The 22,162-nt window shown below is 49.7% G+C and overlaps 1 pseudogene; it reads left to right on the forward strand.

Moving 5' to 3' along the window:
- Nucleotides 1-1,876: 1,876 nt before the first annotated feature.
- The window catches only part of LOC135568443 (protein MTSS 1-like), a 67,772-nt pseudogene continuing 47,486 nt past the window's right edge, over nucleotides 1,877-22,162 (forward strand).

Here is a 22,162-nt window from a genome sequence, read left to right on the forward strand (position 1 = left end):
AGCAGATGGCCTTGGTGCCCTAGCAGATAGCATTGGTGCCCTAGCAGATAGCCTTGGTGCCCTAGCAGATAGCCTTGGTACCCTAGCAGATAGCCTTGGTGCCCTAGCAGATAGCCTTGGTACCCTAGCAGATAGCCTTGGTACCCTAGCAGATAGCCTTGGTACCCTAGGAGATAGCCTTGGTGCCCTAGCAGATAGCCTTGGTACCCTAGCAGATAGCCTTGGTACCCTAGCAGATAGCCTTGGTGCCCTGGCACCTCTTGAAGGCCATTTGGCCTTGCCCCTAAAATCCTGAATTGCCAGGCCCCTCCCTCATTGGGCCTTTAGGTTTATTACTGCTGGTGATGGTTCTAGAACTCACCGTTGTGTTTTGTATCAAAAAGTGGGTTGGGCCTCTTTGTATGTAAGGAGAGAGCAGCGTTCTCTAGTGTTTATTTACAAAGCACTCATGCAGAAACCTCCTATTTATCTATCATCGTTAATTACCAAACCCAGTCACAGGCTTGGATAACACTGGAGGCCCCTTCGGTCTCCACAGAGTTGGGTAAAGCTACTTTTAGTTGGGGTTTTTTGTGCCATTTATGTGGAACAACTTTACAGAGCTCTCTGAAATGTAATGAGTAATGATCTGAGACCTCTAAGTTGATACATGTGTCTGTGTTTCTTAATATGTTGTGTGGTTTGTGTATATTGTGTGTTGTGTATATGTTTAATGTATCTATGCAGGGCTCATCTGGAAAAGACACCATAGACTCAGTATGACTTTCCTGTCAAAATAAAGGGTTAATCATTATGTGAAGTTTCCTATGCTGATTGGTTCAGCTCTAACCAGGATGTATTGTTTGTGTGTTACAGGAGGCACCAGGGACATTGGTTCAGCTCTAACCAGGATGTATTGTTTGTGTGTTACAGGAGGCACCAGGGACATTGGTTCAGCTCTAACCAGGATGTGTTGTTTGTGTGTTACAGGAGGCACCAGGGACATTGGTTCAGCTCTAACCAGGATGTATTGTTTGTGTGTTACAGGAGGCACCAGGGACATTGGTTCAGCTCTAACCAGGATGTATTGTTTGTGTGTTACAGGAGGCACCAGGGACATTGGTTCAGCTCTAACCAGGATGTATTGTTTGTGTGTTACAGGAGGCACCAGGGACATTGGTTCAGCTCTAACCAGGATGTATTGTTTGTGTGTTACAGGAGGCACCAGGGGCATTGGTTCAGCTCTAACCAGGATGTATTGTTTGTGTGTTACAGGAGGCACCAGGGACATTGGTTCAGCTCTAACCAGGATGTATTGTTTGAGTTACAGGAGGCACCAGGGACATTGGTTCAGCTCTAACCAGGATGTATTGTTTGTGTGTTACAGGAGGCACCAGGGACATTGGTTCAGCTCTAACCAGGATGTATTGTTTGTGAGTTACAGGAGGCACCAGGGACATTGGTTCAGCTCTAACCAGGATGTATTGTTTGAGTTACAGGAGGCACCAGGGACATTGGTTCAGCTCTAACCAGGATGTATTGTGTGTGAGTTACAGGAGGCACCAGGGACATTGGTTCAGCTCTAACCAGGATGTATTGTTTGTGTGTTACAGGAGGCACCAGGGACATTGGTTCAGCTCTAACCAGGATGTATTGTTTGTGTGTTACAGGAGGCACCAGGGACATTGGTTCAGCTCTAACCAGGATGTGTTGTTTGTGTGTTACAGGAGGCACCAGGGACATTGGTTCAGCTCTAACCAGGATGTGTTGTTTGTGTGTTACAGGAGGCACCAGGGACATTGGTTCAGCTCTAACCAGGATGTATTGTTTGTGTGTTACAGGAGGCACCAGGGACATTGGTTCAGCTCTAACCAGGGTGTATTGTTTGTGTGTTACAGGAGGCACCAGGGACATTGGTTCAGCTCTAACCAGGATGTGTATGAGACACAGAAGCATCGAGGCCAAACTCAGAGACTTTTCAATGTAAGGATGTTCTCATTTACAACGACACTACTACACCATCATTTACCATTGATTTGTAATACATGTCACTTTGAATGAAATTAAGAAGTGTTTGTGTGTGTATGTGTGTGTGTGTGTGTGTGTGTGTGTGTGTGTGTGTGTGTGTAACAGTGTCGTTAAAGTGAGCCATTACTGATGAATCTGTAGAATGTCACCCAGCTCAGCCGATTCTCGTCTTTCCCAGCATTCCACTGTCTCGGGCATGTCTGGTCCACAATACACACACACACACACACACACACACACAGTCAAACAGGGGGATCTCTAATTTCTTCAAGGCATTTTGGAGAAATTCTTCTTGCGTCTCCATGGCTGTGACAGTGTGCAGTAGTAAACCTAGGGGCCTGTGGTCTAGCCTAGCTACACACACACACACACACACACACACACATACACACACACACACACACACATAAATGAAAAATACACACACTGTCTGGCTGTAACATGTGTCCAGACCAGAGAGTCCAGGGTGTTATATTAGTCTCAGCTGTCTGGCTCACATCACCACTATGCCCCCCCCTCATCACCACTATGCCCCACCCTCATCACCACTATGCCCCGCCCCTAAGCACAACTATGCCCTGCCCCCTCATCACCACTATGCCCCACCCCTCATCACCACTATGCACCCCCTCATCACCACTATGCCCCCCCCTCATCACCACTATGCACCGCCCCCTCATCACCACTATGCACCCCCCCTCATCACCACTATGCACCGACCCCCTCATCACCGCTATGCCCCGCCCCTCACCACCACTATGCCCCGCCCCCCTCAGCACCACTATGCACCGCCCCCTCATCACCACTATGCACCGACCCCCTCATCACCGCTATGCCCCGCCCCCTCACCACCACTATGCCCCGCCCCCCTCAGCACCACTATGCACCGCCCCCTCATCACCACTATGCACCGCCCCCTCATCACCACTATGCCCCGCCCCCTCACCACCACTATGCCCCGCCCCTCACCACCACTATGCACCGCCCCTCATCACCACTATGCCCCGCCCCCTCACCACCACTATGCCCCGCCCCTCATCACCACTATGCCCCGCCCCCTCATCACCACTATGCCCCCCCCCTCATCACCACTATGCCCCGCCCCCTCACCACCACTATGTCCCGCCCCCCTCACCACCACTATGCCCCGCCCCTCACCACCACTATGCCCCGCCCCCTCATCACCACTATGCCCCGCCCCCTCACCACCACTATGCCCCGCCCCCTCACCACCACTATGCCCCGACCCCCCTCAGCACCACTATGCCCCGCCCCCTCACCACCACTATGCCCCGCCCCCTCACCACCACTATGCCCCGCCCCCTCAGCACCACTATGTCCCGCCCCCTCATCACCACTATGCCCCCCCCCTCAGCACCACTATGCCCCGCCCCCTCATTACCACTATGTCCATCAACCCCTCATTACCACTATGTCCCGCCCCCCTCATTACCACTATGTATCCCCCTCATTACCACTATGTCCCGAACCCCTCATCACCACTATGTATCCCCCTCATCACCGCTATGCCCCGAACCCCCTCATTACCACTATGCCCCGCCCCCTCATTACCACTATGCCCCTCTCTACTGAAAGACTAGCCTTTTGGTGGGCTAGGAGAGATCCTAATAAATAATACTGCATTTCTAATGTTTCTCACCTTTGTGATTGCTGTGACCTCCAGGGCTTTCATGGACTGCATGATCAACCCTCTACAGGATCAGATGGAGGAGTGGAAGAGAGGAACCAACACTCTGGATAAGGACCATGCTAAAGGTATCATCATAACATATAGATATATAATAATATAGAGAGGAACCAACACTCTGGATAAGGAACATGCTAAAGGTATCATCAGAACATATAGATATATAATAATATAGAGAGGAACCAACACTCTGGATAAGGACCATGCTAAAGGTATCATCATAACATATAGATATATACTAATATAGAGAGGAACCAACACTCTGGATAAGGAACATGCTAAAGGTATCATCAGAACATATAGATATATAATAATATAGAGAGGAACCAACACTCTGGATAAGGAACATGCTAAAGGTATCATCAGAACATATAGATATATAACAATATAGAGAGGAACCAACACTCTGGATAAGGACCATGCTAAAGGTATCATCATAACATATAGATATATAATAATATAGAGAGGAACCAACACTGAATAAGGACCATGCTAAAGGTATCATCATAACATATAGCTATATAACAATATAACCATACACTACAAGCCAGTGTCATATACACTACATGACCAAAAGTATGTGGACACCTGCTCGTCGAACATCTCATTCCAAAATGTTGACCCCATTTCCCCCCCCCCACAGAGTACAAGAAAGTTCGGAGTGAGATCAAGAAGAAGTCGTTAGACACTCTGAAGCTACAGAAGAAGGCAAAGAAAGGTACTCTATCTATCATCTATATATCTATCTATCTACAGTGCCTTGCGAAAGTATTCGGCCCCTTTACTTTCAGTGCAGCAAACTCTCTCCAGAAGTTCAGTGAGGATCTCTGAATGATCCAATGTTGACCTAAATGACTAATGATGATAAATACAATCCACCTGTGTGTAATCAAGTCTCCGTATAAATGCACCTGCACTGTGATAGTCTCAGAGGTCCGTTAAAAGCGCAGAGAGCGTCATGAAGAACAAGGAACACACCAGGCAGGTCCGAGATACTGTTGTGAAGAAGTTTAAAGCCGGATTTGGTTACAAAAAGATTTCCCAAGCTTTAAACATCCCAAGGAGCACTGTGCAAGCGATAATATTGAAATGGAAGGAGTATCAGACCACTGCAAATCTACCAAGACCTGGCCGTCCCTCTAAACTTTCAGCTCATACAAGGAGAAGACTGATCAGAGATGCAGCCAAGAGGCCCATGATCACTCTGGATGAACTGCAGAGATCTACAGCTGAGGTGGGAGACTCTGTCCATAGGACAACAATCAGTCGTATATTGCACAAATCTGGCCTTTATGGAAGAGTGGCAAGAAGAAAGCCATTTCTTAAAGATATCCATAAAAAGTGTAGTTTAAAGTTTGCCACAAGCCACCTGGGAGACACACCAAACATGTGGAAGAAGGTGCTCTGGTCAGATGAAACCAAAATTGAACTTTTTGGCAACAATGCAAAATGTTATGTTTGGCGTAAAAGCAACACAGCTCATCACCCTGAACACACCATCCCCACTGTCAAACATGGTGGTGGCAGCATCATGGTTTGGGCCTGCTTTTCTTCAGCAGGGACAGGGAAGATGGTTAAAATTGATGGGAAGATGGATGGAGCCAAATACAGGACCATTCTGGAAGAAAACCTGATGGAGTCTGCAAAAGACCTGAGACTGGGACGGAGATTTGTCTTCCAACAAGACAATGATCCAAAACATAAAGCAAAATCTACAATGGAATGGTTCAAAAATAAACATATCCAGGTGTTAGAATGGCCAAGTCAAAGTCCAGACCTGAATCCAATCGAGAATCTGTGGAAAGAACTGAAAACTGCTGTTCACAAATGCTCTCCATCCAACCTCACTGAGCTCGAGCTGTTTTGCAAGGAGGAATGGGAAAAAATGTCAGTCTCTCGATGTGCAAAACTGATAGAGACATACCCCAAGCGACTTACAGCTGTAATCGCAGCAAAAGGTGGCGCTACAAAGTATTAACTTAAGGGGCTGAATAATTTTGCACGCCCAATTTTTCAGTTTTTGATTTGTTAAAAAAGTTTGAAATATCCAATAAATGTCGTTCCACTTCATGATTGTGTCCCACTTGTTGTTGATTCTTCACAAAAAAATACAGTTTTATATCTTTATGTTTGAAGCCTGAAATGTGGCAAAAGGTCGCAAAGTTCAAGGGGGCCGAATACTTTCGCAAGGCACTGTATCTATCTATATATCTATCCATCTATCCATCCATCACTTCTCTACTGGCTGTGCCATAGAAATATAATCATTACAACATATGTCCGATACATATAATGTCTGTGGACTTGGCCATATGAAGTATAGTGTGAACCCTGTATCTCTATGGGCTGTCGTTTCCCCTTGAGGTCGTACCTACACAGTCCATGTAGTCTAAAGGAAATAGAGTTGAACGTCAATGAGGCTACTCAGGGACTCTACAGTATAAAACACAGTACATATGTATGTAACATTTACTATACATAGTACATCTCTTTGTTCCTTTATCATCTCTGAACGTCAATCTCTAACGTACATTTGGTACGCTTAGGCAAATGGACATGCAAATTGAGTTGAACATCCTTCCCTAACGAATATCTTTACTCTATGCTATGGTTTCGGTTAAGTTATGTAAGACTGTTCCTGTTATAATCTCCACCCGGCACAACCAGAAGAGGACTGGCCACCCCACATAGCCTGGTTCTTCTCTAGGTATCTTCCTAGGTTTTGGCCTTTCTAGGGAGTTTTTCCTAGCCACCGTGCTTCTACACCTGCATTGCTTGCTGTTTGGGGGTTTTAGGCTGGGTTTCTGTACAGCACTTTGAGATATCAGCTGATGTACGAAGGGCTATATAAAGACATTTGATTTGATTTGTTCCTGATCCCTGTCAGACTCTGCAGATGGTCAGATATCATCTTGTACACAGGAATCTCTCTAAATGATGCCTGGAAACATGGAGGGGGAAAAACAACAGAGTCAGCTCATGTTGACCGTCATTATACTGAAACCAGGACACGGTTTGTGTCCCAAATGGCACCATGTTCCCTATGTAGTGCACTACTTTAGACCAGGGTCTATAGGGCTAGGGCCCAAAAGAAGTGCACTAAATAGGAAATAGGGTGCCATTTGGAACAGATTCTCTGCTCAACTTCTGAGTATCAGTTTGTGTCTTCTCCTCGTAGGACAGCACATCCCAATTGAATAAGCATATGCAGTCAGTCAGTCTTTGTGCAGGCCGACGCACCATGAAAGGAAATGGAGACGCTATTGAAGAGGTTCAATATGTGTCTAGACAGATAGACAGATGAGAGAGAGCGTCTATGGGGAAGCTCCTATTCAAGCTGTCAGTTATCTTGAGTGACTAAAGTCCAGTTGAAATGTCAAAATGTCCGTCTTGAAAGCACCAAAACATCTATGCATTTCAAAGTGAACTTCAACTTTTTTTTTTTTTTTACTTCTTTAGCTCAAATACTGTGCTGTTGTATTTCCATGGAGCAGTATTTAGCAGTATGCACCTGGTCTTCTTGTTCCAGTGTTATTAGATGTCCTATCTAGAGGAGCAGTATTTAGCAGTATGCACCTGGTCTTCTTGTTCCAGTGTTATTAGATGTCCTATCTAGAGGAGCAGTATTTAGCAGTATGCACCTGGTCTTCTTGTTCCAGTGTTATTAGATGTCCTATCTAGAGGAGCAGTATTTAGCAGTTGCACCTGGTCTTCTTGTTCCAGTAGATGTCCACCTGGTCTTCTTCTTGTTCCAGTGTTATTAGATGTCCTATCTAGAGGAGCAGTATTTAGCAGTATGCACCTGGTCTTCTTGTTCCAGTGTTATTAGATGTCCTATCTAGAGGAGCAGTATTTAGCAGTATGCACCTGGTCTTCTTGTTCCAGTGTTATTAGATGTCCTATCTAGAGGAGCAGTATTTAGCAGTATGCACCTGGTCTTCTTGTTCCAGTGTTATTAGATGTCCTATCTAGAGGAGCAGTATTTAGCAGTATGCACCTGGTCTTCTTGTTCCAGTGTTATTAGATGTCCTATCTAGAGGAGCAGTATTTAGCAGTATGCACCTGGTCTTCTTGTTCCAGTGTTATTAGATGTCCTATCTAGAGGAGCAGTATTTAGCAGTATGCACCTGGTCTTCTTGTTCCAGTGTTATTAGATGTCCTATCTAGAGGAGCAGTATTTAGCAGTATGCACCTGGTCTTCTTGTTCCAGTGTTATTAGATGTCCTATCTAGAGGAGCAGTATTTAGCAGTATGCACCTGGTCTTCTTGTTCCAGTGTTATTAGATGTCCTATCTAGAGGAGCAGTATTTAGCAGTATGCACCTGGTCTTCTTGTTCCAGTGTTATTAGATGTCCTATCTAGAGGAGCAGTATTTAGCAGTATGCACCTGGTCTTCTTGTTCCAGTGTTATTAGATGTCCTATCTAGAGGAGCAGTATTTAGCAGTATGCACCTGGTCTTCTTGTTCCAGTGTTATTAGATGTCCTATCTAGAGGAGCAGTATTTAGCAGTATGCACCTGGTCTTCTTGTTCCAGTGTTATTAGATGTCCTATCTAGAGGAGCAGTATTTAGCAATGTGCACCAAGTGGCGCAGTGGTCTAAAACACTGCATCTCAGTGCTAGAGGCGTCACTACAGACAACCTGGTTCGAATCCAGACTGTATCACAACTGGCCGTGATTGTGGGGCGGAGCATAATTGGCCCAGCGTCGTCCGAGTTTGGCAGGTGTAGGCCGTCATAACGTATTGATCAAAACCACCTGAAACACTGAACTAGCTAGTCTAAATGTCTTAATTCAAATTAGCTCAAACACTGAACTAGCTAACTAAATGACCAAAACCACCTGAAACACTGAACTAGCTAGTCTAAATGTCTTAATTCAAATTAGCTCAAACACTGAACTAGCTAACTAAATGACCAAAACTACCTGAAACACTGAACTAGCTATCCTTAATGTTTTGATCGAAACCACACTGAACTAGTTAGCCAAAATGACCAAAACTACCTGAAACACTGAACTAGCAATCCTAAACGTTTAGTTTTTCCTACAAGATTTAACCAATACACACTTTTCTAGTCTCTCCTATGAGAGGGCCTGTGCTTTACTAGGCGCTATAAGGAATGGGCCAATCCTGACTTCAAGGGGGGAGTTTTCACCTTTGGACACGTGAACAGGGGAGCGTTTAACGCCATATATCTGTCTAGACTGAATTCTTCAAACATGTTTTTCCAGCTTGGCCTCTTCGTTATGAAGACTGTTATTAGTGCAACGCGTTCACCCTCACAAACAGTCCTCTTTGGCAGATCAAACAACTAGACCCATGTTGGGTCATATAATGAATGCGATGATATATGTCAGTGTCAATGCGGACAATTCTGTAAGTCGCTTAGTTTATCCTAAGAGTCTGGCGAAGCTAAAGGGCCATTATTAGACGCACAGTGACAGTCACAGAGACAGTCACAGAGACAGTCACAGAGACGGTGACAGTCACAGTGACAGTCGCTGTGACAGTCGCTGTGACAGTCACAGAGACAGTCACAGAGACAGTGACAGTGACACTTATTAGCAACATAATTTGTGCAGTCTCCTTCAGGCCTCTTGACTGACTGATATGTTTTCCTCTTTACGGCCGTGTCGTCGACCTTATTGCCCCGCCCCCGGTCACTGGGCACCTGTTGTTGTTGCCCTGCAGCTGATGCCCTGGGTAAGTCTGTAACAGACTGGTGGTCTGTCTGTTAGTCTGTCAGCCCTCCAGCCTGCTCTGTGGCCTCTCTGTGGGGTCCAGGGTTTCAGTCAGCCTGTCAGTCTACCTTGTGCTGCTATGCTGCTTAGTGTTCCGTTCTGTTCTGCTCCTTCTCTCTCTCTCTCTCTCTCTCTCTCTCTCTCTCTCTCTCTCTCTCTCTCTCTCTCTCTCTCTCTCTCTCTCTCTCTCTCTCTCTCTCTGTCTCTCTCTCTCTGTTTTAATTCTCCTGCCTTCACTGCTTCATGGTTTGTTTTGGTTTCAATCGTCTTTGTTAATCAGCTCAGCGCCACTGAAGCTCACACACACACTAATCATTATCTGTGGAAGTGGGGAACACACACACACACTAATCATTATCTGTGGAGGTGGAGAACACACACACACACTAATCATTATCTGTGGAGGTGGAGAACACACACACACTAATCATTATCTGTGGAGGTGGAGAACACACACACACACTAATCATTATCTGTGGAGGTGGAGAACACACACACACTAATCATTATCTGTGGAGGTAGAGAACACACACACACACTAATCATTATCTGTGGAGGTGGATAACACACACACACTAATCATTATCTGTGGAGGTGGAGAACACACACACACACACTAATCATTATCTGTGAAGGTGGAGAACACACACACACTAATCATTATCTGTGGAGGTGGAGAACACACACACACACCAGTCATTATCTGTGGAGGTGGAGAACACACACACACTAATCATTATCTGTGGAGGTGGAGAACACACACACACACTAATCATTATCTGTGGAGGTGGAGAACACACACACACTAATCATTATCTGTGGAGGTAGAGAACACACACACACACTAATCATTATCTGTGGAGGTGGAGAACACACACACACTAATCATTATCTGTGGAGGTGGAGAACACACACACACACACTAATCATTATCTGTGAAGGTGGAGAACACACACACACTAATCATTATCTGTGGAGGTGGAGAACACACACACACACACCAGTCATTATCTGTGGAGGTGGAGAACACACACACACTAATCATTATCTGTGGAGGTGGAGAACACAAACACACCAGTCATTATCTGTGGAGGTGGAGAACACAAACACACCAGTCATTATCTGTGGAGGTGGAGAACACACACACACTAATCATTATCTGTGGAGGTGGAGAACACACACACACTAATCATTATCTGTGGAGGTGGAGAACACACACACACTAATCATTATCTGTGGAGAACACACACACACTAATCATTATCTGTAGAGGTGGAGAAACACACACACACTAATCATTATCTGTGGAGGTGGGGAACACACACACACACACTAATCATTATCTGTGGAGGTGGAGAACACACACACACTAATCATTATCTGTGGAGGTGGAGAACACACACACACTAATCATTATCTGTGGAGGTGGGGAACACACACACACACACTAATCATTATATGTGGAGGTGGAGAACACACACACACACCAGTCATTATCTGTGGAGGTGGAGAACACACACACACACACTAATCATTATATGTGAAGGTGGAGAACACACACACACTAATCATTATCTGTGGAGGTGGGGAACACACACACACACACTAATCATTATCTGTGGAGGTGGAGAACACAAACACACTAGTCATTATCTGTGGAGGTGGAGAACACACACACACCAGTCATTAAGACAGGAGCACAAAGTGCTGATTTTCCACCACTCTCACCCCCAGTCTTCCCTAATGATTGGCAGAGGTCACACACAGCCCTTCACAGCATCAGAGCAGGGGTCTGCTCAGCATGTAGAGGAAGCTGGTCTGTTTTCCCAGTCAGGACAGGGGTCTGCTCAGCATGTAGATGAAGCTGTGCTGGTCTGTTTTCCCAGTTAGGACAGGGGTCTGCTCAGCATGTAGAGGAAGCTGTGCTGGTCTGTTTTCCCAGTCAGGACAGGGGTCTGCTCAGCATGTAGATGAAGCTGTGCTGGTCTGTTTTCCCAGTCAGGACAGGGGTCTGCTCAGCATGTAGAGGAAGCTGTGCTGGTCTGTTTTCCCAGTTAGGACAGGGGTCTGCTCAGCATGTAGAGGAAGCTGTGCTGGTCTGTTTTCCCAGTTAGGACAGGGGTCTGCTCAGCATGTAGAGGAAGCTGTGCTGGTCTGTTTTCCCAGTCAGGACAGGGGTCTGCTCAGCATGTAGAGGAAGCTGGTCTGTTTTCCCAGTCAGGACAGGGGTCTGCTCAGCATGTAGATGAAGCTGTGCTGGTCTGTTATCCCAGTCAGGACAGGGGTCTGCTCAGCATGTAGAGGAAGCTGTGCTGGTCTGTTTTCCCAGTCAGGACAGGGGTCTGCTCAGCATGTAGAGGAAACTGGTCTGTTTTCCCAGTCAGGACAGGGGTCTGCTCAGCATGTAGAGGAAGCTGGTCTGTTTTCCCAGTCAGGACAGGGGTCTGCTCAGCATGTAGAGGAAGCTGGTCTGTTTTCCCAGTCAGGACAGGGGTCTGCTCAGCATGTAGAGGAAGCTGGTCTGTTTTCCCAGTCAGGACAGGGGTCTGCTCAGCATGTAGAGGAAGCTGTGCTGGTCTGTTTTCCCAGTCGGGACAGGGGTCTGCTCAGCATGTAGATGAAGCTGTGCTGGTCTGTTTTCCCAGTCAGGACATGGGTCTCCTCAGCATGTAGAGGAAGCTGTGCTGGTCTGTTTTCCCAGTCAGGACAGGGGTCTGATCAGCATGTAGATGAAGCTGTGCTGGTCTGTTTTCCCAGTCAGGACAGGGGTCTGCTCAGCATGTAGATGAAGCTGGTCTGTTATCCCAGTCAGGACAGGGGTCTGCTCAGCATGTAGAGGAAGCTGTGCTGGTCTGTTATCCCAGTCAGGACAGGGGTCTGCTCAGCATGTAGATGAAGCTGTGCTGGTCTGTTTTCCCAGTCAGGACAGGGGTCTGCTCAGCATGTAGAGGAAGCTGGTCTGTTTTCCCAGTCAGGACAGGGGTCTGCTCAGCATGTAGATGAAGCTGTGCTGGTCTGTTTTCCCAGTCAGGACAGGGGTCTGCTCAGCATGTAGAGGAAGCTGTGCTGGTCTGTTATCCCAGTCAGGACAGGGGTCTGCTCAGCATGTAGATGAAGCTGTGCTGGTCTGTTATCCCAGTCAGGACAGGGGTCTGCTCAGCATGTAGAGGAAGCTGTGCTGGTCTGGTTTCCCAGTCAGGACAGGGGTCTGCTCAGCATGTAGAGGAAGCTGGTCTGTTTTCCCAGTCAGGACAGGGGTCTGCTCAGCATGTAGATGAAGCTGTGCTGGTCTGTTTTCCCAGTCAGGACAGGGGTCTGCTCAGCATGTAGAGGAAGCTGGTCTGTTATCCCAGTCAGAACAGGGGTCTGCTCAGCATGTAGATGAAGCTGTGCTGGTCTGTTATCCCAGTCAGGACAGGGGTCTGCTCAGCATGTAGAGGAAGCTGTGCTGGTCTGTTTTCTCAGTCAGGACAGGGGTCTGCTCAGCATGTAGAGGAAGCTGGTCTGTTTTCCCAGTCAGGACAGGGGTCTGCTCAGCATGTAGAGGAAGCTGGTCTGTTTTCCCAGTCAGGACAGGGGTCTGCTCAGCATGTAGATGAAGCTGGTCTGTTTTCCCAGTCAGGACAGGGGTCTGCTCAGCATGTAGAGGAAGCTGGTATGTTTTCCCAGTCAGGACAGGGGTCTGCTCAGCATGTAGAGGAAGCTGTGCTGGTCTGTTTTCCCAGTCAGGACAGGGGTCTGCTCAGCATGTAGAGGAAGCTGGTCTGTTTTCCCAGTCAGGACAGGGGTCTGCTCAGCATGTAGATGAAGCTGTGCTGGTCTGTTATCCCAGTCAGGACAGGGGTCTGCTCAGCATGTAGAGGAAGCTGTGCTGGTCTGTTTTCCCAGTCAGGACAGGGGTCTGCTCAGCATGTAGAGGAAGCTGGTCTGTTTTCCCAGTCAGGACAGGGGTCTGCTCAGCATGTAGAGGAAGCTGGTCTGTTTTCCCAGTCAGGACAGGGGTCTGCTCAGCATGTAGAGGAAGCTGGTCTGTTTTCCCAGTCAGGACAGGGGTCTGCTCAGCATGTAGAGGAAGCTGGTCTGTTTTCCCAGTCAGGACAGGGGTCTGCTCAGCATGTAGAGGAAGCTGGTCTGTTTTCCCAGTCAGGACAGGGGTCTGCTCAGCATGTAGAGGAAGCTGTGCTGGTCTGTTTTCCCAGTCGGGACAGGGGTCTGCTCAGCATGTAGATGAAGCTGTGCTGGTCTGTTTTCCCAGTCAGGACATGGGTCTGCTCAGCATGTAGAGGAAGCTGTGCTGGTCTGTTTTCCCAGTCAGGACAGGGGTCTGATCAGCATGTAGATGAAGCTGTGCTGGTCTGTTTTCCCAGTCAGGACAGGGGTCTGCTCAGCATGTAGATGAAGCTGTGCTGGTCTGTTTTCCCAGTCAGGACAGGGGTCTGCTCAGCATGTAGAGGAAGCTGGTCTGTTTTCCCAGTCAGGACAGGGGTCTGCTCAGCATGTAGATGAAGCTGTGCTGGTCTGTTTTCCCAGTCAGGACAGGGGTCTGCTCAGCATGTAGAGGAAGCTGTGCTGGTCTGTTATCCCAGTCAGGACAGGGGTCTGCTCAGCATGTAGATGAAGCTGTGCTGGTCTGTTATCCCAGTCAGGACAGGGGTCTGCTCAGCATGTAGAGGAAGCTGGTCTGTTTTCCCAGTCAGGACAGGGGTCTGCTCAGCATGTAGAGGAAGCTGGTCTGTTCTCCTAGTCAGGACAGGGGTCTGCTCAGCATGTAGAGGAAGCTGGTCTGTTTTCCCAGTCAGGACAGGGGTCTGCTCAGCATGTAGAGGAAGCTGGTCTGTTTTCCCAGTCAGGACAGTGGTCTGCTCAGCATGTAGATGAAGCTGGTCTGTTTTCCCAGTCAGGACAGGGGTCTGCTCAGCATGGAGATGAAGCTGGTCTGTTATCCCAGTCAGGACAGGGGTCTGCTCAGCATGTAGAGGAAGCTGGTCTGTTTTCCCAGTCAGGACAGGGGTCTGCTCAGCATGTAGATGAAGCTGTGCTGGTCTGTTTTCCCAGTCAGGACAGGGGCTGCTCAGCATGTAGAGGAAGCTGGTCTGTTCTCCTAGTCAGGACAGGGGTCTGCTCAGCATGTAGAGGAAGCTGGTCTGTTTTCCCAGTCAGGACAGGGGTCTGCTCAGCATGTAGAGGAAGCTGGTCTGTTTTCCCAGTCAGGACAGGGGTCTGCTCAGCATGTAGATGAAGCTGGTCTGTTTTCCCAGTCAGGACAGGGGTCTGCTCAGCATGTAGATGAAGCTGGTCTGTTATCCCAGTCAGGACAGGGGTCTGCTCAGCATGTAGATGAAGCTGTGCTGGTCTGTTTTCCCAGTCAGGACAGGGGTCTGCTCAGCATGTAGAGGAAGCTGGTCTGTTTTCCCAGTCAGGACAGGGGTCTGCTCAGCATGTAGATGAAGCTGGTCTGTTTTCCCAGTCGGGACAGGGGTCTGCTCAGCATGTAGATGAAGCTGGTCTGTTTTCCCAGTCAGGACAGGGGTCTGCTCAGCATGTAGATGAAGCTGTGCTGTTATCCCAGTCAGGACAGGGGTCTGCTCAGCATGTAGAGGAAGCTGGTCTGTTTTCCCAGTCAGGACAGGGGTCTGCTCAGCATGTAGAGGAAGCTGGTCTGTTTTCCCAGTCAGGACAGGGGTCTGCTCAGCATGTAGAGGAAGCTGTGCTGGTCTGTTCTCCTAGTCAGGACAGGGGTCTGATCAGCATGTAGATGAAGCTGGTCTGTTTTCCCAGTCAGAACAGGGGTCTGCTCAGCATGTAGATGAAGCTGGTCTGTTTTCCCAGTCAGGACAGGGGTCTGGTTCAGCATGTAGATGAAGCTGGTCTGTTTTCCCAGTCAGGACAGGGGTCTGCTCAGCATGTAGAGGAAGCTGTGCTGGTCTGTTATCCCAGTCAGGACAGGGGTCTGCTCAGCATGTAGATGAAGCTGGTCTGTTTTCCCAGTCAGGACAGGGGTCTGCTCAGCATGTAGAGGAAGCTGTGCTGGTCTGTTATCCCAGTCAGGACAGGGGTCTGGTTCAGCATGTAGATGAAGCTGGTCTGTTTTCCCAGTCAGGACAGGGGTCTGCTCAGCATGTAGAGGAAGCTGTGCTGGTCTGTTATCCCAGTCAGGACAGGGGTCTGGTTCAGCATGTAGATGAAGCTGGTCTGTTTTCCCAGTCAGGACAGGGGTCTGCTCAGCATGTAGAGGAAGCTGTGCTGGTCTGTTATCCCAGTCAGGACAGGGGTCTGCTCAGCATGTAGATGAAGCTGTGCTGGTCTGTTTTCCCAGTCAGGACAGGGGTCTGCTCAGCATGTAGATGAAGCTGGTCTGTTTTCCCAGTCAGAACAGGGGTCTGCTCAGCATGTAGATGAAGCTGGTCTGTTTTCCCAGTCAGGACAGGGGTCTGCTCAGCATGTAGATGAAGCTGTGCTGGTCTGTTTTCCCAGTCAGGACAGGGGTCTGCTCAGCATGTAGAGGAAGCTGTGCTGGTCTGTTATCCCAGTCAGGACAGGGGTCTGCTCAGCATGTAGATGAAGCTGTGCTGGTCTGTTTTCCCAGTCAGGACAGGGGTCTGCTCAGCATGTAGATGAAGCTGGTCTGTTTTCCCAGTCAGGACAGGGGTCTGCTCAGCATGTAGATGAAGCTGGTCTGTTTTCCCAGTCAGGACAGGGGTCTGCTCAGCATGTAGATGAAGCTGGTCTGTTTTCCCAGTCAGAACAGGGGTCTGCTCAGCATGTAGATGAAGCTGGTCTGTTTTCCCAGTCAGGACAGGGGTCTGCTCAGCATGTAGATGAAGCTGTGCTGGTCTGTTTTCCCAGTCAGGACAGGGGTCTGCTCAGCATGTAGAGGAAGCTGTGCTGGTCTGTTTTCCCAGTCAGGACAGGGGTCTGCTCAGCATGTAGATGAAGCTGTGCTGGTCTGTTTTCCCAGTCAGGACAGGGGTCTGCTCAGCATGTAGATGAAGCTGGTCTGTTTTCCCAGTCGGGACAGGGGTCTGCTCAGCATGTAGAGGAAGCTGGTCTGTTTTCCCAGTCAGGACAGGGGTCTGCTCAGCATGTAGAGGAAGCTGGTCTGTTTTCCCAGTCAGGACAGGGGTCTGCTCAGCATGTAGATGAAGCTGGTCTGTTTTCCCAGTCAGGACAGGGGTCTGCTCAGCATGTAGAGGAAGCTGGTCTGTTTTCCCAGTCAGGACAGGGGTCTGCTCAGCATGTAGAGGAAGCTGGTCTGTTTTCCCAGTCAGGACAGGGGTCTGCTCAGCATGTAGAGGAAGCTGGTCTGTTTTCCCAGTCAGGACAGGGGTCTGCTCAGCATGTAGAGGAAGCTGGTCTGTTTTCCCAGTCAGGACAGGGGTCTGATCAGCATGTAGATGAAGCTGGTCTGTTTTCCCAGTCAGGACAGGGGTCTGCTCAGCATGTAGATGAAGCTGGTATGTTTTCCCAGACAGGACAGGGGTCTGGTTCAGCATGTAGATGAAGCTGGTCTGTTTTCCCAGTCAGGACAGGGGTCTGCTCAGCATGTAGATGAAGCTGTGCTGGTCTGTTTTCCCAGTCAGGACAGGGGTCTGCTCAGCATGTAGATGAAGCTGGTCTGTTTTCCCAGTCAGGACAGGGGTCTGCTCAGCATGTAGAGGAAGCTGGTCTGTTTTCCCAGTCAGGACAGGGGTCTGCTCAGCATGTAGAGGAAGCTGGTCTGTTTTCCCAGTCAGGACAGGGGTCTGCTCAGCATGTAGAGGAAGCTGGTCTGTTTTCCCAGTCAGGACAGGGGTCTGCTCAGCATGTAGAGGAAGCTGGTCTGTTTTCCCAGTCAGGACAGGGGTCTGCTCAGCATGTAGATGAAGCTGGTCTGTTTTCCCAGTCAGGACAGGGGTCTGCTCAGCATGTAGATGAAGCTGTGCTGGTCTGTTTTCCCAGTCAGAACAGGGGTCTGCTCAGCATGTAGAGGAAGCTGTGCTGGTCTGTTTTCCCAGTCAGGACAGGGGTCTGCTCAGCATGTAGATGAAGCTGGTCCGGTCTGTTTTCCCAGTCAGGACAGGGGTCTGCTCAGCATGTAGAGGAAGCTGGTCTGTTTTCCCAGTCAGGACAGGGGTCTGCTCAGCATGTAGAGGAAGCTGGTCTGTTCTCCTAGTCAGGACAGGGGTCTGCTCAGCATGTAGAGGAAGCTGGTCTGTTTTCCCAGTCAGGACAGGGGTCTGCTCAGCATGTAGAGGAAGCTGGTCTGTTTTCCCAGTCAGGACAGTGGTCTGCTCAGCATGTAGATGAAGCTGGTCTGTTTTCCCAGTCAGGACAGGGGTCTGCTCAGCATGGAGATGAAGCTGGTCTGTTATCCCAGTCAGGACAGGGGTCTGCTCAGCATGTAGAGGAAGCTGGTCTGTTTTCCCAGTCAGGACAGGGGTCTGCTCAGCATGTAGATGAAGCTGTGCTGGTCTGTTTTCCCAGTCAGGACAGGGGCTGCTCAGCATGTAGAGGAAGCTGGTCTGTTCTCCCAGTCAGGACAGGGGTCTGCTCAGCATGTAGAGGAAGCTGGTCTGTTTTCCCAGTCAGGACAGGGGTCTGCTCAGCATGTAGAGGAAGCTGGTCTGTTTTCCCAGTCAGGACAGGGGTCTGCTCAGCATGTAGATGAAGCTGGTCTGTTTTCCCAGTCAGGACAGGGGTCTGCTCAGCATGTAGATGAAGCTGGTCTGTTATCCCAGTCAGGACAGGGGTCTGCTCAGCATGTAGAGGAAGCTGGTCTGTTTTCCCAGTCAGGACAGGGGTCTGCTCAGCATGTAGATGAAGCTGGTCTGTTTTCCCAGTCGGGACAGGGGTCTGCTCAGCATGTAGATGAAGCTGGTCTGTTTTCCCAGTCAGGACAGGGGTCTGCTCAGCATGTAGATGAAGCTGTGCTGTTATCCCAGTCAGGACAGGGGTCTGCTCAGCATGTAGAGGAAGCTGGTCTGTTTTCCCAGTCAGGACAGGGGTCTGCTCAGCATGTAGAGGAAGCTGGTCTGTTTTCCCAGTCAGGACAGGGGTCTGCTCAGCATGTAGAGGAAGCTGTGCTGGTCTGTTCTCCTAGTCAGGACAGGGGTCTGATCAGCATGTAGATGAAGCTGGTCTGTTTTCCCAGTCAGAACAGGGGTCTGCTCAGCATGTAGATGAAGCTGGTCTGTTTTCCCAGTCAGGACAGGGGTCTGGTTCAGCATGTAGATGAAGCTGGTCTGTTTTCCCAGTCAGGACAGGGGTCTGCTCAGCATGTAGAGGAAGCTGTGCTGGTCTGTTATCCCAGTCAGGACAGGGGTCTGCTCAGCATGTAGATGAAGCTGGTCTGTTTTCCCAGTCAGGACAGGGGTCTGCTCAGCATGTAGAGGAAGCTGTGCTGGTCTGTTATCCCAGTCAGGACAGGGGTCTGGTTCAGCATGTAGATGAAGCTGGTCTGTTTTCCCAGTCAGGACAGGGGTCTGCTCAGCATGTAGAGGAAGCTGTGCTGGTCTGTTATCCCAGTCAGGACAGGGGTCTGCTCAGCATGTAGATGAAGCTGTGCTGGTCTGTTTTCCCAGTCAGGACAGGGGTCTGCTCAGCATGTAGATGAAGCTGGTCTGTTTTCCCAGTCAGAACAGGGGTCTGCTCAGCATGTAGATGAAGCTGGTCTGTTTTCCCAGTCAGGACAGGGGTCTGCTCAGCATGTAGATGAAGCTGTGCTGGTCTGTTTTCCCAGTCAGGACAGGGGTCTGCTCAGCATGTAGAGGAAGCTGTGCTGGTCTGTTATCCCAGTCAGGACAGGGGTCTGCTCAGCATGTAGATGAAGCTGTGCTGGTCTGTTTTCCCAGTCAGGACAGGGGTCTGCTCAGCATGTAGATGAAGCTGGTCTGTTTTCCCAGTCAGGACAGGGGTCTGCTCAGCATGTAGATGAAGCTGGTCTGTTTTCCCAGTCAGGACAGGGGTCTGCTCAGCATGTAGATGAAGCTGGTCTGTTTTCCCAGTCAGAACAGGGGTCTGCTCAGCATGTAGATGAAGCTGGTCTGTTTTCCCAGTCAGGACAGGGGTCTGCTCAGCATGTAGATGAAGCTGTGCTGGTCTGTTTTCCCAGTCAGGACAGGGGTCTGCTCAGCATGTAGAGGAAGCTGTGCTGGTCTGTTTTCCCAGTCAGGACAGGGGTCTGCTCAGCATGTAGATGAAGCTGTGCTGGTCTGTTTTCCCAGTCAGGACAGGGGTCTGCTCAGCATGTAGATGAAGCTGGTCTGTTTTCCCAGTCGGGACAGGGGTCTGCTCAGCATGTAGAGGAAGCTGGTCTGTTTTCCCAGTCAGGACAGGGGTCTGCTCAGCATGTAGAGGAAGCTGGTCTGTTTTCCCAGTCAGGACAGGGGTCTGCTCAGCATGTAGATGAAGCTGGTCTGTTTTCCCAGTCAGGACAGGGGTCTGCTCAGCATGTAGAGGAAGCTGGTCTGTTTTCCCAGTCAGGACAGGGGTCTGCTCAGCATGTAGAGGAAGCTGGTCTGTTTTCCCAGTCAGGACAGGGGTCTGCTCAGCATGTAGAGGAAGCTGGTCTGTTTTCCCAGTCAGGACAGGGGTCTGCTCAGCATGTAGAGGAAGCTGGTCTGTTTTCCCAGTCAGGACAGGGGTCTGATCAGCATGTAGATGAAGCTGGTCTGTTTTCCCAGTCAGGACAGGGGTCTGCTCAGCATGTAGATGAAGCTGGTATGTTTTCCCAGACAGGACAGGGGTCTGTTCAGCATGTAGATGAAGCTGGTCTGTTTTCCCAGTCAGGACAGGGTCTGCTCAGCATGTAGATGAAGCTGTGCTGGTCTGTTTTCCCAGTCAGGACAGGGGTCTGCTCAGCATGTAGATGAAGCTGGTCTGTTTTCCCAGTCAGGACAGGGGTCTGCTCAGCATGTAGAGGAAGCTGGTCTGTTTTCCCAGTCAGGACAGGGGTCTGCTCAGCATGTAGAGGAAGCTGGTCTGTTTTCCCAGTCAGGACAGGGGTCTGCTCAGCATGTAGAGGAAGCTGGTCTGTTTTCCCAGTCAGGACAGGGGTCTGCTCAGCATGTAGAGGAAGCTGGTCTGTTTTCCCAGTCAGGACAGGGGTCTGCTCAGCATGTAGATGAAGCTGGTCTGTTTTCCCAGTCAGGACAGGGGTCTGCTCAGCATGTAGATGAAGCTGTGCTGGTCTGTTTTCCCAGTCAGAACAGGGGTCTGCTCAGCATGTAGAGGAAGCTGTGCTGGTCTGTTTTCCCAGTCAGGACAGGGGTCTGCTCAGCATGTAGATGAAGCTGGTCCGGTCTGTTTTCCCAGTCAGGACAGGGGTCTGCTCAGCATGTAGAGGAAGCTGGTCTGTTTTCCCAGTCAGGACAGGGGTCTGCTCAGCATGTAGATGAAGCTGGTCTGTTTTCCCAGTCAGGACAGGGGTCTGCTCAGCATGTAGAGGAAGCTGTGCTGGTCTGTTTTCCCAGTCAGGACAGGGGTCTGCTCAGCATGTAGATGAAGCTGGTCTGTTTTCCCAGTCAGGACAGGGGTCTGCTCAGCATGTAGAGGAAGCTGTGCTGGTCTGTTATCCCAGTCAGGACAGGGGTCTGCTCAGCATGTAGAGGAAGCTGTGCTGGTCTGTTTTCCCAGTCAGAACAGGGGTCTGCTCAGCATGTAGATGAAGCTGTGCTGGTCTGTTTTCCCAGTCAGGACAGGGGTCTAATCAGCATGTAGAGGAAGCTGGTCTGTTTTCCCAGTCAGGACAGGGGTCTGCTCAGCATGTAGATGAAGCTGTGCTGGTCTGTTATCCCAGTCAGGACAGGGGTCTGCTCAGCATGTAGATGAAGCTGGTCTGTTTTCCCAGTCAGGACAGGGGTCTGCTCAGCATGTAGATGAAGCTGGTCTGTTTTCCCAGTCAGGACAGGGGTCTGCTCAGCATGTAGATGAAGCTGGTCTGTTATCCCAGTCAGGACAGGGGTCTGCTCAGCATGTAGATGAAGCTGGTCTGTTTTCCCAGTCAGGACAGGGGTCTGCTCAGCATGTAGATGAAGCTGGTCTGTTATCCCAGTCAGGACAGGGGTCTGCTCAGCATGTAGATGAAGCTGGTCTGTTTTCCCAGTCAGGACAGGGGTCTGCTCAGCATGTAGAGGAAGCTGTGCTGGTCTGTTTTCCCAGTCAGGACAGGGGTCTGCTCAGCATGTAGATGAAGCTGTGCTGGTCTGTTTTCCCAGTCAGGACAGGGGTCTGCTCAGCATGTAGAGGAAGCTGTGCTGGTCTGTTTTCCCAGTCAGAACAGGGGTCTGCTCAGCATGTAGAGGAAGCTGGTATGTTTTCCCAGTCAGGACAGGGGTCTGCTCAGCATGTAGATGAAGCTGTGCTGTTATCCCAGTCAGGACAGGGGTCTGCTCAGCATGTAGAGGAAGCTGGTATGTTTTCCCAGTCAGGACAGGGGTCTGCTCAGCATGTAGATGAAGCTGTGCTGTTATCCCAGTCAGGACAGGGGTCTGCTCAGCATGTAGATGAAGCTGGTCTGTTTTCCCAGTCAGGACAGGGGTCTGCTCAGCATGTAGATGAAGCTGGTCTGGTTTCCCAGTCAGGACAGGGGTCTGCTCAGCATGTAGATGAAGCTGTGCTGGTCTGTTTTCCCAGTCAGGACAGGGGTCTGCTCAGCATGTAGATGAAGCTGGTCTGTTTTCCCAGTCGGGACAGGGGTCTGCTCAGCATGTAGATGAAGCTGGTCT

The sequence above is a fragment of the Oncorhynchus nerka genome, unplaced genomic scaffold, assembly GCF_034236695.1.
Source record: "Oncorhynchus nerka isolate Pitt River unplaced genomic scaffold, Oner_Uvic_2.0 unplaced_scaffold_1599, whole genome shotgun sequence".
NCBI lineage: Eukaryota > Metazoa > Chordata > Actinopteri > Salmoniformes > Salmonidae > Oncorhynchus > Oncorhynchus nerka.